General features: G+C 41.7%; 1 long non-coding RNA gene across 1 annotated transcript in view; it reads right to left on the minus strand.

Moving 5' to 3' along the window:
• LOC112398833 (uncharacterized) overlaps window positions 1–13,765 on the minus strand; it is a 33,803-nt gene extending 20,038 nt beyond the window's left edge. The window contains exons 1-6 of the long non-coding RNA XR_003003073.1: window positions 12,939–13,765; window positions 12,621–12,851; window positions 9,443–9,515; window positions 4,825–4,918; window positions 2,811–2,930; window positions 485–586 (exon numbers count right to left, since the gene is read on the minus strand). This is a non-coding gene — a long non-coding RNA (uncharacterized LOC112398833). The remainder of the gene's footprint in view (window positions 1–484; window positions 587–2,810; window positions 2,931–4,824; window positions 4,919–9,442; window positions 9,516–12,620; window positions 12,852–12,938) is intronic.
• Window positions 13,766–15,974: the final 2,209 nt, after the last annotated feature.

Raw genomic sequence — 15,974 nt, forward strand, 5'->3', positions numbered from 1 at the left:
AGGCTCCCAACCCTCTAGCTGTATATCTGTTTGATACCTCCTCTTTCTCCCAGTCCATCATCCTCAAACGGCCTTCTCTCCTTTCGAACCAAGCTTAAACTATTCTCTCGCCCACACCCTCCATGCCTGGCACCCCTATTCTTCTGCTGCCCCCCAACCCCAGCCCAGTCCTCTGCACCACGTGCCATTCACCTTCTCTTTCTCCTTCTGTGCCGACAGCTGAGAGCTACAGAAGAAAATCACATGCCCCACATCCCCACAAATATGCCTGCACCAGACACGGCTGGTTGTCAATTCCAATATGTCTATTATCACCATCTTAGAATCTTGATTTAGATAAAAATCTTTATAATCTTTAGAATTTTGATCTTGAATAAAAATATTCTCCAACAGTCCTTGGAGCTAGACATGGCTATATATAACTTAGTTCTGACCAATAGGAATTATTGTTTAGCAGCTTCTGGGAAATTTCTTTAAGATATACCTGGGATGTGCCCGTCTCTTCCTCCTCGTCCCTCATCCTCCTGCTTGAAACATTAATGCGATGCCTGGAGTTCATCTTGGACCATAATGATGAGGGCCATATCTGAAGGACAGCAGAAAGCAGTCTGGGTTTCTGAGTACTGTAGAGCCTGAATTGCCTACAGTAGACTTCTTTTATGTAAGAGAGAAATAAATGTTACTCTGCTTAATCCACTGTTTTTTAAAGGTCTCCATTACTCACAGCTGCTCACAGTAGAACTGAACTTAACACGGTGCCCTGAACACACAATCAATTCTTCTTCTTGTCCTTGGTCTGCTTTCTTTCCTGATACCCTCAGGCTCTAGGCCAAGCTAGCCCTATACCCCATAGACCCCAACACATTCAACTCCCTCCTCTTCCCCAGTCTCACTAAGTGACCTTACATTCTTTGGTAGGCGGCTGGATATAAAATAAACATTAAAAAACTCATAACTTGGGCTTCCCTGGTGGCGCAGTGGTTGAGAGTCTGCCTGCCAATGCAGGGGACACGGGTTCGTGCCCCGGTCCAGGAAGATCCCACATGCCGCGGAGCAGCTGGGCCCGTGAGCCATGGCCGCTGAGCCTGTGCGTCCAGAGCCTGTGCTCCGCAATGGGAGAGGCCACAACAGTGAGAGGCTCGCGGACAGAAAAAAAAAAAAAAAAAAAAAATCATAACTTTATTCTATTGGAAAATAGTAGCAAAGGAAATAAGGAAAGTATTACATTTAAGCAACCAAAGTTATAACACACTTAGAGATCTACATAATAAGAAGGAGACAGGACTTAAATGAAGTAAATGTATTGGAATATATAAAATGACATCTGGATAATGGAAAATTATACTATGCTTTTGGAGTAGAAGAACTAAGTAAAAATTTCAGTTTCCTCAAATTATTAATATATACATTGAATTAGTTCCAATTAGAATATAAACAATGTATTTAATGGGATTTTATAAAATTATCTTCAAATTCATGTGAAGAATAAATGACTGAAAATAGCTAAGAAAATTGTGAAAAGAAGAAAAGTTAAAGGGTTTTGCCTCACCAGAACATATCATAGAGTCAAACAGAAACAGAAAAACAGGTCAGTAAAAAAAAAAAAAAAAAAGAAAATCCACAATCAATAGCAGTATTTATGAAAAGTAAACATGGGAATCTCCTGGTAGTCCAGTGGTTAGGACTCCTCATTTTCACTGCTGAGGGCCAGGGATCAATCCCTGGTCAGGGAACTAAGATCCCACAAGCCATGCAGAGGGGGAAAAAAAAAAGTTAGCACATGATACACGTGGAAGTTCAATTTGGTAGGAAGAGAACAGACTATTTAATAAATGATGCTGGCACAATTGATTATTCATGTGGGAGGAAGTAAAAAGGGATTCTAATCTTATACATTATACAAAAAAAATAGAATTCCAGACAGATAAAAAAATAAAACAGTGAAAAAAATACTGCAAGAAAACTTTGGAGACTATATTATAAACTGAAGATAGGGGAGACCTTCCTAACAAAGACTGAAAACCTGGAGACTCTAAAAAAGATGAAAGATTATTTTAACCATATAAATGTTTACAACTTTCGTACCATAAACAAAAGCCATAGAGAAATAAAGTATCTGGGAAAATATTAATTTGTATTTTTTTATAAAAGTAAGTAAGCAACTATGATGCAAAGAGTACATTAAAACAACCCCAAGATCATGTGTATAATATGTGTCTGTATGTGTATCTGCAAAGATTATATTGGGGCTCCAAGAAGTTCTCTATGAATAGCACCCCTCTTTCTTGCTCAAGGTTCTGAAAGAGTTGAAAGTAAACAAAGAGTAAAAATGGGGACCAACTGCCTGCTGATGCAGGGGACACGGGTTCATGCCCCGGTCCAGGAAGATCCTACATGCCGTGGAGCGACTGGGCCCGTGAGCCATGGCCGCTGAGCCTGCGCGTCCAGAGCCTGTGCTCCCCAATCTCAAGGTGCTCACAACTGCCAAGAAGCACCTAAAACTCAGATACCAAAGGGCTGGGGCCCCAGACTCCTGAGCCTCCAGAGATAACTCTGCCCCATAGATGTGCTCTGGCTGGCAGGTCCCGAAATGACAAAGTAATCAGGGCTAATCTGGACTGGGGAGAGGCCAGGAGGAGTCCAAGGAGAGTCATAGCTGCCTGAGGGAGATCTGGGGAGGGCTGGGCTGGGTGAGACTTCTCAAAGCCTTTGTTGGCCTCCTCTGGGAAGCCTGGGAGACTAACTCCCTCTAGCAGGAACTGTAGAGCCTTAGCACCCCTTTCAGGGCCTTTGCAAGTAAAAAGGCTTACCATGTCTGAATATCTGGACACTAGGTCTGTCACTCATATCTCCCCGGAGGCTGACGGCCTTTAGGTGTCTCTGTTCAGAAGCTGTTGGACACAGACTTTTTCCAGGTACTCCTGAAGGGTCTAGGGAAATGGCAGGTGTTGACTATACGATACCTACTTGATCACAGATATGCACAGTCTGTAAAAGCTTCAACTTTGAAGTCACACAAAACTGGGTTTGAACCTCAGCTCTGCTCCTCACTCACTGTGTGACCTTTGGGAAAGGTTCTTTACACCCTAATCCTCAATTTTCTCATCTGTAAAATAGGGAATAGTACTGTTGAGAAGATTAAATAAGATAACATATGTGAGGTACTAGATATGATCCTTCATAAATCAGTTCCTATCTTTCCTTTGATGCCACCAGGCTTCTTTTCCCACTCTTGGATCCTTTCTCTTATTCTTTAGCCCCTATCTTATCTCCTATCCAAGTGGAGCTGCCCAGCTGGTGACCTGAATATACGGGTCTGACATTTACAGAAAGACGGACAGGTAGGAGAAATGATGTTGAGAAACACCAGCATGTAAATCATTAAAACTATGGGGACAGATGATGGCTATCTATCCCCAGGAAGAGTATGGCAAGGGAGAAAAAGAGAGGGTCTGGGGTGGACACCAGCCTTAAAATCAGGTGGAGAAAGAACTCATGAAGGTATCAGAGATGGAACAGCTAGAAGAGTAGGAAGAAAATCAAGAGGTCATGGTGCCTTAGAGGAAAAACAGTTTGGAAAAGGGAATGAATAATGGTGTCAAACAGTTCTGAGAGGTCAAGGAAGGTGAAGACTCAAAAGTGACCCTGGGGCTTCCCTGGTGGCACAGTGGTTAAGAGTCTGCCTGCTGATGCAGGGGACGCGGGTTCGTGCCCTGGTCTGGGAGGATCCCGCATGCCGCAGAGCGGCTGGGCCCGTGAGCCATGGTCGCTGGGCCTGCGCGTCCGGAGCCTGTGCTCCGCAATGGGAGAGGCCACAACAGTGAGAGGCCCGCGTACCGCAAAAAAAAAAAAAAAAAAAAAAAAGTGACCCTGACATGCCCAAGATATCTGGGTTTCCTGGTAGATGCCACTCAGAATGATCCTAGGTAGGAAGGGCAGGCAATGGAGCCTCTGTCCTGCTTATGGCTGTATCTGAGCTGGCCTTTGCCCTTTGCTTTCTAGTTCCAACAGTGCAGGACCCAAACCTTGTCACTACACTCTCTCAGTCTGACCTGTTACATTTTGAGTTCTATAAAGTCTCCTCAGATGGAAAGGGCTACAAACCATGAGTACAGCACACATAACACACCTGGGAAAGGCACCAGTCCTGGTGGATCTCTAATTTTCTCTTTGATCCTGAGCAAGCCATAGTTCCTCAATGGACCTCAGTTTTCCCATCAGTAACTTAGAGGATCAGAGGGGATTACCTTTAAGGGCTCCTTCCAACTCTCATATTCCATGATCCAATAAGCTACATGAAGAGACAGACTCTTGCTTAGCTTTTTCTGAGCAGGGACCATTTTCTGATGTAAAAAGCTTGCTCAGAAATCACAGGCTGTGTGTTAATTAGCCATGGGCAAGAAAGCATAAGCCCGCCTGAGTGACTCCCTCACTCTGCATCCAACTGCAGGACCTACAGTCATGTAGATTTCAAACACAATGAAGAAAGGATATCACACTGAATAGATGTTTGACTTCAGAGAAAGCCCTGCTCTTTAAGCCCTTCTTTGGTGCTTGTGTCCAATGAGGGACAGCATAAGATTGGTGACTAAGCCCAGCTTCAAATCCCTACTTATGAGTTGTGTTAACTTAGGCAAATTATCTAGTCTTTCTGTATATTGTTTTTCTCTACCGTTAAATAAGGATAATAATATACCTATTTCGTAAGATTGACATGCTGATTAAATGAGTTAATATTTATAAAGCACGTAGAACAGCACCTGGCACGTAAGAAACATAACACACATGATTGTTAAATTAAATAATAATAATAATAATACATACATATGCTGACTCACTCTGTGTCTCTGCTCTGTCTTCCAGGATGCCAGCTTCATCTTCCACACAGCCTGCAGGCAGCTCCAGGCACCCCTTCATGCTAGCAAAATGGGTAAACAATTCTACCTTAAATCTTTATGATACAACATGTAGGGGAAGAGAAACACATCTTCTAGCAGCTGTTACAGAACTAAAAGAAAGCTTTTCTTCTCAAAAAAAAACACTTTTCTTGTCATTTGCTATAATTGGATAATATGGCCAATAAGAACCTACCCCTTCAATAGGGAATAGGTCAGTCCCACCCAAACCTATGGCTCAAGAGTAAGGCAGTGGAGAGGTCCCCAGAGGAAGATCAGAGTATGATTTGATTAAGGGATGGAAGATGTTTCCTACAAGTCTCTACTCGACAACAAGTAGCACGCTATGCTCTGGGGATACAATTCTCAAAGTCACAATTCCTGCCCTCCAGGAGCTCACAGCTTAAAGGAGGAGACAGGCAGTTATAACACAGTACAAGGAAGGAAACACAAACATGAGAGTATAGAGAAGGGTCACCCTAGTCAGCCAGGCCAAGGGGCAAAGAGGCATAAAAGAGTGGAAGTGGGGGGTTGTCAAGGAGCTTCCTAAAAGAGGTGAATTTTGAAGGATAAGTAGAACTTCATCAAGTGAAGAAGGGGAGAAGGAATTTCTAAGCACAGCAGGATCAAAGGCATAGTAAATGCAATTAGTTCAGAACGACTGGGGCATATATGGATGGGGAGAGGAAGCTGTCAGGGAAGAGTGGTGAGATGCGAGGATGGAGAGGCCAGCAGACCCCAAATCAGGTCAAATTTATGGTGAGATCTATGTGGCAGTGGCATGAACTCAACAGTTGAAAATCTAGAGCAAGAGGAGAGAATAAGTAAAAGATCAGGCAGAAGAAAAGGAACCAGGAAAGAGTCTGAAAATGTGTTACCAGAGAAGTCAAAGGACTCAGATAAAATAGTAGGAAAAAACATGTTTAAAAGAAAAGCACAGAAAGTAGCAGTTGCTGCAAAGAGATTAGGCCAGATAAAGCCTGGGAAGACTTGTGATTAGTAATCGATGTTGACCTTAACCTCTGACAGAGCAGCTTCAGTGATGGTGGAAGGGCCAGGACTGCTTGGAATTTAGTGAATGGGAGTTAAAAGTTGAAGGGATGATAGTAGGCTACTCTTTCAAAAATGTTTATATTTTGCAATAAAATATGCACTCAGGAACTTCCCTTCAGAAATTTATACTAAAGAAATAATCGGGAATATGTGAAAAGATTTATTTGCAAAGGTTGTACTATAATGTTAATTATAGCAAACAGTTGGAAATAACCCTATGATTGTGGTTTAAAATGGCTAAATTACAATGCATCCATACAATGGAAATTTTAATGCAATAATTAAAAATCATGTAGAAGAATATTTACTGACAGAAGAAAAGTGTCAACTTACAAAATAGAATATCCAGAATGCTCTCGATGTTGAAATAAATTAATATTATAAGTGCATAGAAATAATATTGGAAGGATAGAAACCCAAATGTTAACACTGGTGATTACTTCCAGAACTGTGATTATGAGTGTTCAAAATATGTTCCATTATTTTACTTCCCAATTTTTCTACTACTGTGTTACTTTTATAATGAGGGAAAAAGTTAAGAACTTGCCAGTAATGAAAGGAGAAATAAATTAACTTCAAGGGAAATATGGTTAGGCTTCTATAGGTTGAGGAATATTTGAGCTTGTTCATGAGTGAAGGAAAAAGAAGAGGAGAGACTGAAGCTAGGAGAGAGGGAGTAAATGAAGGAGCCAGGTCCTGAAAGATAAGGGGGGGACTTGGGGATAAGAGCCCCAGGGAGATGAGGAGAAGATGACAGAGGACCCAAAGGCAGTGGGAAAGTGTGATCACAGAGGCACAATCACCTGCCGCTCAGTGTATGGAGAGCAGGGAGAAGATTAAGGGGATGGAGGAGAGTGGAAGAGGTTTACTTATAACAGCTGCTGTGGGGAATTAGGAAATCAATTAGCAATAAGTGAAGGGATTGTAAAGAGGCTCCAAGTGGCCAGCTGCCACTGAGGAGCAGGAATTGACCCCACTGTCAGTTAATTTATTAGCTACAGCTAAAGAGAAATCCAATGAATGTCCAAATAATATCCAGAAAATCTGACCCAGAGTAAGTACACCCACTAAGGACTATACTAATATATTGGCTTATATAAGCCCTGCCTGCCTCTTCTAGTTTGGTCTCAGGCAGTCTCTTCACTGTAATCATTATTTTAAAAAATAAATAAAGGAAATGAGTAAAGGTAATAAAATGAAAAAGGGTTTAAGGAAATGGCACTTTATCACCCAAAATGATGAAGTGTTAAAAGATCACTAACACACTGGACCAAAACACATAGCCAGCTGTTTCCAAGACTGCTGGTGCTCGTTCACTTCCCAGACGAGTGACTGCAGAAGTTGTCCTAGTGTCTGATAATAAATAGTCTCTGCTTTGGCCTTACAGGTAGGTGATTACAAGATATCCCTGTCTCATAAGTAAATGGTATCAGACTTTCCTATCTGACAGTATAATCATTACTATTCACCTTGAAGGGGCAGTATCAGGAAATTCAAGATTGTTAGAAACCAAGCAGAATCCTCATATTATGTAGTTTGTGTTTATTGGAGTCACTTCCTGGACTGAAGGAAAGGAGCTACCATCCGTTAAGCATCTACTATGTACATAGTCTTTGCTAGGCCCCTTACATTTACTATTCTCATTTAATACAACAGTTCTGCAAGGTAGATATAATTTTCTTCATTTTATAGACAACAAAAGAAGCTCAGGGATGGTTAAAGTGGTGAAAATGATAGCACCTACTTCATAAGACTGTTTTGAGTATTAAGTGAGATAATACATATAAAACATTTAACACATAGCAGTACTTAGTACTCTCCTCATAAACATTAACCACAATAATGACTATTAGCCATAATAATATTCCAGCATTTATGCCATTGTTTGGATTCTTCTTCTCATCATCCCCATTTCACAACAAATGAAACTGGCTTAACTGAGGTTCCAGCAAGACTCTCTATAGTCAATATTTGAACAATTGCTTTCACTAGGCTCTGCTGAACCACCATGATTCAGTACTAGATTTGAGTTCATCATGTCTTCATTTTGTTCACAGTTAAATAACTTTACAATCCCTTGACCACATACCTGTGAGGGTGAGGAAACCTCAGAGAAGCAGTCTGGCCTCCAGCCAGAATAAGTCTGGCATCAGAAAAGCACTACTCATAGGGAAAGGAAAGTCTTTTCAACAAATGGTGCCCATAAAACTGGATATCCACATGCAAAAGATTGAAATTGGACTCCTACGTTACACCATACACAAAAATTAACTCAAAACGGATCAAAAACCTAATGGTGAGACCTGAAAAACTATAAAACTCACAGAAGAAAACATACGGAAAAGTTTCATGACATTGGATTTTCTTGGACATGACACCAAAAGCATAGACAACAAAAGAAAAAATAGATAAACTGGACTTCTTTAAAATTAAAAACTTTTGTGCAAAGCACACTATCAATAGAAAGAAAAGGCACATTACCGAATGGGAGAAAACATTTGCAAATCATATCTGATAAGGGATTGATATTAAGAGCATACAAAAACTCCTACAATGCAACTACAAATATAACCCAATTAAAAAGTGGACAAAGGATGGGAATAGACATTTCTCCAAAGAACATATACTAATGACCAACAGACACACAAAAAGGTGTTCAATATCACTAGGGTAATGCAAATCAAAGCCACAGTGAGATTTCACTTCACACCCATTAGGATGGAGATTTTTTTTTTTTTTTTAAGGTAAATAACAAGTGCTGGCAAGGATATGAAGAAATTTGGAAACTTGTGCTAGTGGGAATGTAAAATGGTGCAGCTGCTGTGAAAAACAGTGTAGTGGTCCATAAGAAATTAATCATAGAATTAGCATATGATCCAGCAATGCCATTTCTGGGTATATACCCAAAATAATTGAAATCAGGAATTCAAACAGATATTTTTACACCAATGTTCATAGTAACATTATTCACCATAGCCAAAAGGTGGAAATAACCCAAATGTCCCTTGATGTCTGAATGAATAAACAAAATGTACATATATACAATGGGTTTTTGTTCAGCCTTAAAATAATGAAATTCTGATATATGCTACAACATGGATGAATCTTAAAAACATAGTGCTAAGTGAAATAAGTCAGAAACAAAAGGACAAATATTGCATGATTTCACTTATATGAGGTAACTAGTTATATTCACAGAGACAGAAGGTAGACTAATGGTTGTCAGGATCTGGGGGAAAGAAGAATGGGGAGTTATTGTTTAATAGATACAGAGTTTCGGTTTGGGATGATGAAAAAGTTCTGGTGTTGGAAAGTCATGATGGATGTACAATAATGTGAATGTACTTAATACTGCTGAATTGTACACTTAAAAATGGTTAAAATGGTATATTTTATGTTATATATATTTTTATCACAGTAAAAATTCTATTTTAAAAAGTGCTGAACATACAAAACAGATGGGAAAGTTACATTTAAAGGTTCATAGCAGTTACCTTTAGGGTTTGGGATTACAGGTTTTGTGTTTTTTTCTTTACACTTTTTTCTTATTTTCCACATAATGAACTTCTGAAATGAGAAAAAGGTGTTTATTTTTTTAAACTGCTGTACCTCCACTGGGATAACAGTGAAGGTGATAACATCAAGCACCAATTTTTAAAATGTCAATAATGATTTTCTCCAGAGCAAACATGGAGTTTAACACTATACATAAAATAGTTAAAAGTAGTCTGAATAGCAGAGAAGCAATTTTGATACTTTTTTGGCAGAGGCTGATTTGGAATTTTTTTTTCAGATGATTATTTACTGTGTCAGCAATAAACTTTAAACTACCAATATATACTGAAGATAAGATGCAGCTTCTTAGTCAATTCATCAAACATTAGTTGAACACTCAGGGTGTGTTGGACCTGAGCCATGGTGCTCAAAAGACCCTTGCCTTTTGAGCCTAAAATATAATGGGGTGATCTTGATTGACTGAAAGTTCTCTCACCCTTTCCTATCACTGCTTCTACCGCTGGGGGTAACCATGGTTAATAATTTGGAGTATATGCTTCCAAACCTTTTTCAATGCACACCATATAAAAATATTCTTTTTACAAATATAGTTTTAAAAATTACTTTTTAAATTCCACACTTACTAACATCTTTCCTTGTTAGTACATGAAGAACTACCTTTTAAGTTACAAAGTATTTCAAAGTAAAGACACTTCATTATTTTTTATTTAGTCATTTCCTCACTGATGTACATTTAAATTGCCTACAACTTTTTGCACAATTACAAAAATGATATAACAAAAACCCTTGAATATTTATCCTTGTAAGCTCCTGTAATTATTTCTGAAGCACGAATACCTAAAAGTGAAATTGCTGGATCATGTCATACACTTTTAATTTATGCTACTTAATTTTTTTTTTGATTTTGGTTTTGGTTTTTTTTTGCGGTACACAGGCCTCTCACTGTTGTAGCCTCTCCCGTTGCGGAGCACAGGCTCCGGACGCGCAACGCGCAGGCTCAGTGGCCATGGCTCACGGGCCCAGCTGCTCCGCGGCATGTGGGATCCTCCCGGACTGGGGCACGAACCCACGTCCCCTGCATCGGCAGGCGGACTCTCAACCACTGCGCAACCAGGGAAGCCCTACTTAATTGTATTTTATAATCCATGTGAGTCACCTTAAATCTTTCCTGGAACAATGTATAAACACATAGGGTGGGGAGTTACTTTCAAAAGACACAAAACTGAAAATATTTGCAAACGAAGCAACTGACAAAGGATTAATCTCCAAAATATACATGCAGCTCGATATCACAAAAACAACCAACCCAATCCAAAAATGGGCAGAAGACTTAAATAGACATTTCTCCAAAGAAGACATACAGATGGCCAACAAATACATGGAAAGATGCTGAAGATCACTAATCATTAGAGAAATGCAAATCAAAACCACAATGAGGGGCTTCCCTGGTGGCGCAGTGGTTGAGAGTCTGCCTGCCGATGCAGGGGACACGGGTTCGTGCCCCAGTCCGGGAAGATCCCACATGCCGCACAGCAGCTGGGCCCGTGAGCCATGGCCACTGAGCCTGCGTATCCGGAGCCTGTGCTCCGCAACGGGAGAGGCCCCAACAGTGAGAGGCCCGCGTACCGCAAAAAAAAAAAAACCACAATGAGGTATCACCTCACACCAGTCAGAATGGCCATCATCAAAAAATCTACAAACAATAAATTCTGGAGAGGGTGTGGAGAAAAGGGAACCCTCCTGCACTGTTGGTGGGAATGTAAATTGATACAGCCACTATGGAGAACAGTATGGAGGTTCCTTAAAAAACTAAAAATAGAACTACCATGTGACCCAGCAGTCCCACTACTGGGCATATACCCTGAGAAAACCATAACTCAAAAAGATAACATGTGCCGCAATGTTCACTGCAACACTATTTACTATAGCCAGGACATGGAAGCAACCTAAATGTCCATCAACAGATGAATGGATAAAGAAGATGTGGCACATATATATATATAATGGAATATTACTCAGCCGTAAAAAGGAACGAAATTGAGTTATTTGTAGTGAGGTGGATGGACCTAGAATCTGTCATATAGAGTGAAGTAAGTCAGAAAGAGAAAAACAAATACCATATGCTAATGCATATATATGGAATTTTAAAAAGCAGTACTGATGAATCTAGTGGCAGGGCAGGAATAAAGACACAGACATAGAGAATGGACTTGAGGGCACAGGTGGGGTGGGAGGAAGCTGGGATGAAGTGAGAGAGTAGCATTGACACATATACACTACCAAATGTAAAATGGATGTCTAATGGGAAGCAGCAGCATAGCACAGGGAGATCAGCTAGGTGCTTTGTGACTACCTAGAGGGGTGGGATAGGGAGGGTGGGAGGGAGGCAAGAGGGAGGAGATATGAGGATATATGTATACATATAACTAATTCACTTTGTTGTACAGCAGAAATTAACACTACATTGTAAAGCATTTATACTCCAATAAATATGTGAAAAAGAAAAGACACAAAACTGAGAGAGGGAACTTTGTCTTTTTAGGAAGCCCACAGAACTGGAAGTGGGTCAGGAATGTTTGGTGGAAGTAGGGTAGACTGAGGGATTTTATTCTTTGTGGTCCTCACTCTCCTTTTTACCTTTCTTCTTATTTAGACAATAGAAAAGCATTTTGGACAACTGCCTATAGCTTATACCAACAAATATAAAGAAGACATTCTAGGGGACTTCCCTGATGGCACAGCGGTTAAGACTCTGCGTTCCCAATGCAGGGGGCCCAGTTCGATCCCTGGCCAGGGAACTAGATCCCACATGCATGCTGCAACTAAGGAGCCTGCCTGCTGCAACTAAGACCTGGAACAACCAAATAAATAAATATTTTTTAAAAAAGAAGAAGACATTCTAACTAATGAAGCTGCCCACCAACAGACTGGGGATCCCCAAGAAGCTTCCCATTACAGGAACTGTTCAACCTGAGGTGAAATGGTCTACAAGAGAGGCCACGACACTGTGCTGTTTAAAAGCACAGACCCTGGAGTCAGGATGCCTGGATTTGAGTCCTGGTTCTGTTACTTAGCTGGGAGACATTGGGCAAGTTACTGAAACTTTTTGTGCCCCAGTTTCTTCATCAGTAAAACAGGAATAATAACAGTACCTACCTGATAGAGTTGTTATACATCACTTGTTCTCTCCATGTTTAAAAATATCTTTCAAAAGAAACAAGGAGGAAATTCACTTTCGAAGATTATATACCTTGTGGCGGTTAAAAAAAAAAATCCCCATAGAAGTTAAATCATCCAAGATGGGGTTGGGAGAGGGAAGATCTTGAGGATAAGACACTGATGAAGAATTCTGGCTCCCAATCCCTCAGAAGTGGGTGAGTTCCAGAGCTGTTTGGGGAGCAGCATCATAATGAGGAAACTAGCAAAACACAGGAGTTGGAGAAACCATTATGAGAGAATATTCAAAGTACTTACAGGAAATTCTCTGGAGGGAAACAGGAAGTTACGCATCTTATCTCATTATGGTGAGGTGGAAAGAAAACTGGATGGCAGCCAGAGGATGGGGTTTAGCACAATATCAAAATTTTAAATAAAGACAGAATTGGACCCTGCACTTGTGCAAACGTGCCTCACCCATCTCATCCTATTGGAACCCTGGTTCCAATAAAATTTTGTTTACAAAAGAAGGTGACAAGCCATAGCCATAGTTTGCACATTTGAATGTTTATCATATTGCATTAAAACATTATTTATCTTTATTTCTGACCTTTTTGATGCCAGCCCCCCCCCCCCCGCTTAAATTTTGTGCCCATGGGGAATGCCTTACTTTCTGCACCCTAGTCCGGCCCCTGGGCAAGACAAGGAATGTCCCTGTCCTCAGGCCCAGAGCATGCTATACCTAAAATCTAAGGTTTCCTGACCTGGGGTGGACAGCTCCCCCAAGGGAGTATGTGGATAGGTTCTGGGGATCCACGAATCTCCTCAGATTATAGGCAAAATACTGTGTTCACATATCATTTCCTGGGGAAAAGATTTCGTTCCCATTTAATTGGTTTATTTGTTGTTAATAAGTTGGCAACACAAGGACGGGCGAGGGTGTGCTCTCAGGCAGGCTCCTGCGCAGGGCGGGCTCAGGCAGGAGACGCTGCCCTGGCGCGGGAGCAGGGCAGGGCCACCCTTTGTCACAGGGATGGAAGGAAAAGCCCCCCTCCCCAACTTCTGGGGGAACCCCCTGGGATGAACACAGCAACCACACAGCAAAGGGTCCTTACCTTTCACTGAGTCTCAAAAGGACCCCCAAAAGATTAGGAAGCCCAGCCACAGAATGAGGCAGGAAGTTTGCTTCTAATACACACCCACCCTACCCGCCCCTCCCCCCCATTTTCCTGTCTCCTCATTCCTCCTTTATTATTCTTCCTGCATAAAATGCCCCTCTATAAGAAAAGGCTTCTCACTGAAGTGCAAATGACTTGATAAGGCACAAAGCCCAGTTTATTCATTTAGCTCAAATGCCTTGGGCCCGTGTTAGGAGTCTCTTAAAGCAGCAATTTAAGTAATAGCAACAGGCTTTAGGAGGCATTTCCCCGGTCCTTCCACCTCAAATCACGTCTGTTACCACGCGTCCACAAAGACTTCCTAACTCTTCTCTGGTGTGTCTCGACACTTCCAAATGGCCACAACCAACACCCTTCGACAAGTCGTGGAGTGTAGGTAAAAAGCAACACCTCCTAAAAAAGAAACGATCTCTGAGAAGGAAGGAACTCAGCACACCGGCCACCCTTACTCCCTGCGCTTCGCCGGCACAGGCCTCAGAAGGGATCCGGCCTCAAGCACGCAGGACAGGAAGCGCGGGGCAGGGGCCGCGCGGGGGCTCACGGGAAAGGGCGGGGCCGCTACACCCTTAAGGCTACGCGGGCCCTGATGGAAAGTTGATTGATGGCGACCCGCTTGAAGCTACCAATGTTACTGCAATCGAACTGGCAAATATTTATCTTGGAATCCGAGTGACTGAAAATATTTGGTTGGAGCCAGATGCGTCGCGTGTCTGTCACAGAAATATTAGCTAAAGGAGTGATTTAAGAAAATAAAATGGTGGGTGGGGTGCCTGCCTGACCGAGATGTTTACTTTCCTTTGGCTCCTACGAAGCAAGGGGAGCTTCTGACAATTCCGGAGGGAATGTGAACAGCTGGGAAGGAGGCCAGACTGGGGGGGGGGGGGGGGGGGGGGGGGGGGTGGGGGGGGGGGGGGGGGGCGCGGGGGGAGAGAGAGAGAGAAAGTTTTGGTTTGGGGCGGATAGTTTTACATGAATCAAAGATGTGGGAATTACATCTTCCTTAAAGGCTCTTAGTAATGCTCTCAAAACAACTGACCCTGGAGACATAAACTGTGAAGTGGTTTCGTTATATTTTCAGTTCTAGAGTTCATCTAAAACAAGGGCACGGTGCTACTATTTGGGAACCAACAACTCCTATCAGAAATGCTGTTTTCTGAGCGGTTTGTCTGTCCTGAGGTGCGGGTGAGCCAGTTCATATAGCTTAACGTTGAAAAGATGCTTTCAACATGCCTGCCACCGTGGTCAACTACACTGGCCCATTGCCTAGCAATTCTCACAGCCAGCACAGACCTGGAATGAGTTATCATTAGCTAGCTCCATTTTACAGATGAGAATCAGCTACGGAAACATTGTATGACTTGCCCAAGATCTCACGACTCACGAGTGGCGGAGCCGGAATTGAAACCCATAGTTGAAACCCTTATTTCCATAGTCCATATTTGCTGAGATATGACTTCATATTTACCAATATGTTTATTCAATGGTCCTTTTTGCACCTCAGGCTTTTCATTTTTTATTCTGCTAAAGTACATCCTTTAGGATCTCCTTTAGTGAGGGGCTTTGTGTGATACATTCTCTCAGGTTATTGGGAGCAGGGAGGGCTGTTTTTATTTCTTTTCTCTGTTTTGGTTTCCTAGAAATATTCTTTGTATAATACCTTTTCTTGAAATAAAGCTTCACTGGACATGGACTTCTAGGTTGATAGCTATCTTCTCTCAGCACAATGAAGAAATTCTTACAATGTATTCTCTTCTGTAGTTGCTCTTACAAAGTGAATTATGAGTGTAATTGCTCATTTTTTTAAATTAATTAATTTATTATGTATTATGACTGTGCTGGCTCTTCGTTGCAGTGTGCGGACTCCTCGGTGCGGTGCGCAGGATTCTCTAGTTGCGACGCGCGGGCTCTAGAGCACAAAGGCTCAGTAGTTGCAGCACGCCTGCTTAGTTGCGGTATATGGGATCTTACTTCCCCAACCAGGGATCGAACCTGGGCCCCCTGCATTGAGAGCGTGGTGTCTTAACCACTGGACCACAAGGGAAGTCCCTAATTGCTCATTTTATAGGTGACTTTTTTTTCTCTCTGGCTACTTTAAGATCTCTCTCTTTCTCTCTTTCAACTTTTTTGTATTCTGCTGTTTCACTATGATTTCACTATGATGTGTCTAGGGGAGACT

Source organism: Neophocaena asiaeorientalis, unplaced genomic scaffold (assembly GCF_003031525.2).
Source record: "Neophocaena asiaeorientalis asiaeorientalis breed wild unplaced genomic scaffold, Neophocaena_asiaeorientalis_V1.1 scaffold317, whole genome shotgun sequence".
NCBI classification, from domain to species: domain Eukaryota; kingdom Metazoa; phylum Chordata; class Mammalia; order Artiodactyla; family Phocoenidae; genus Neophocaena; species Neophocaena asiaeorientalis.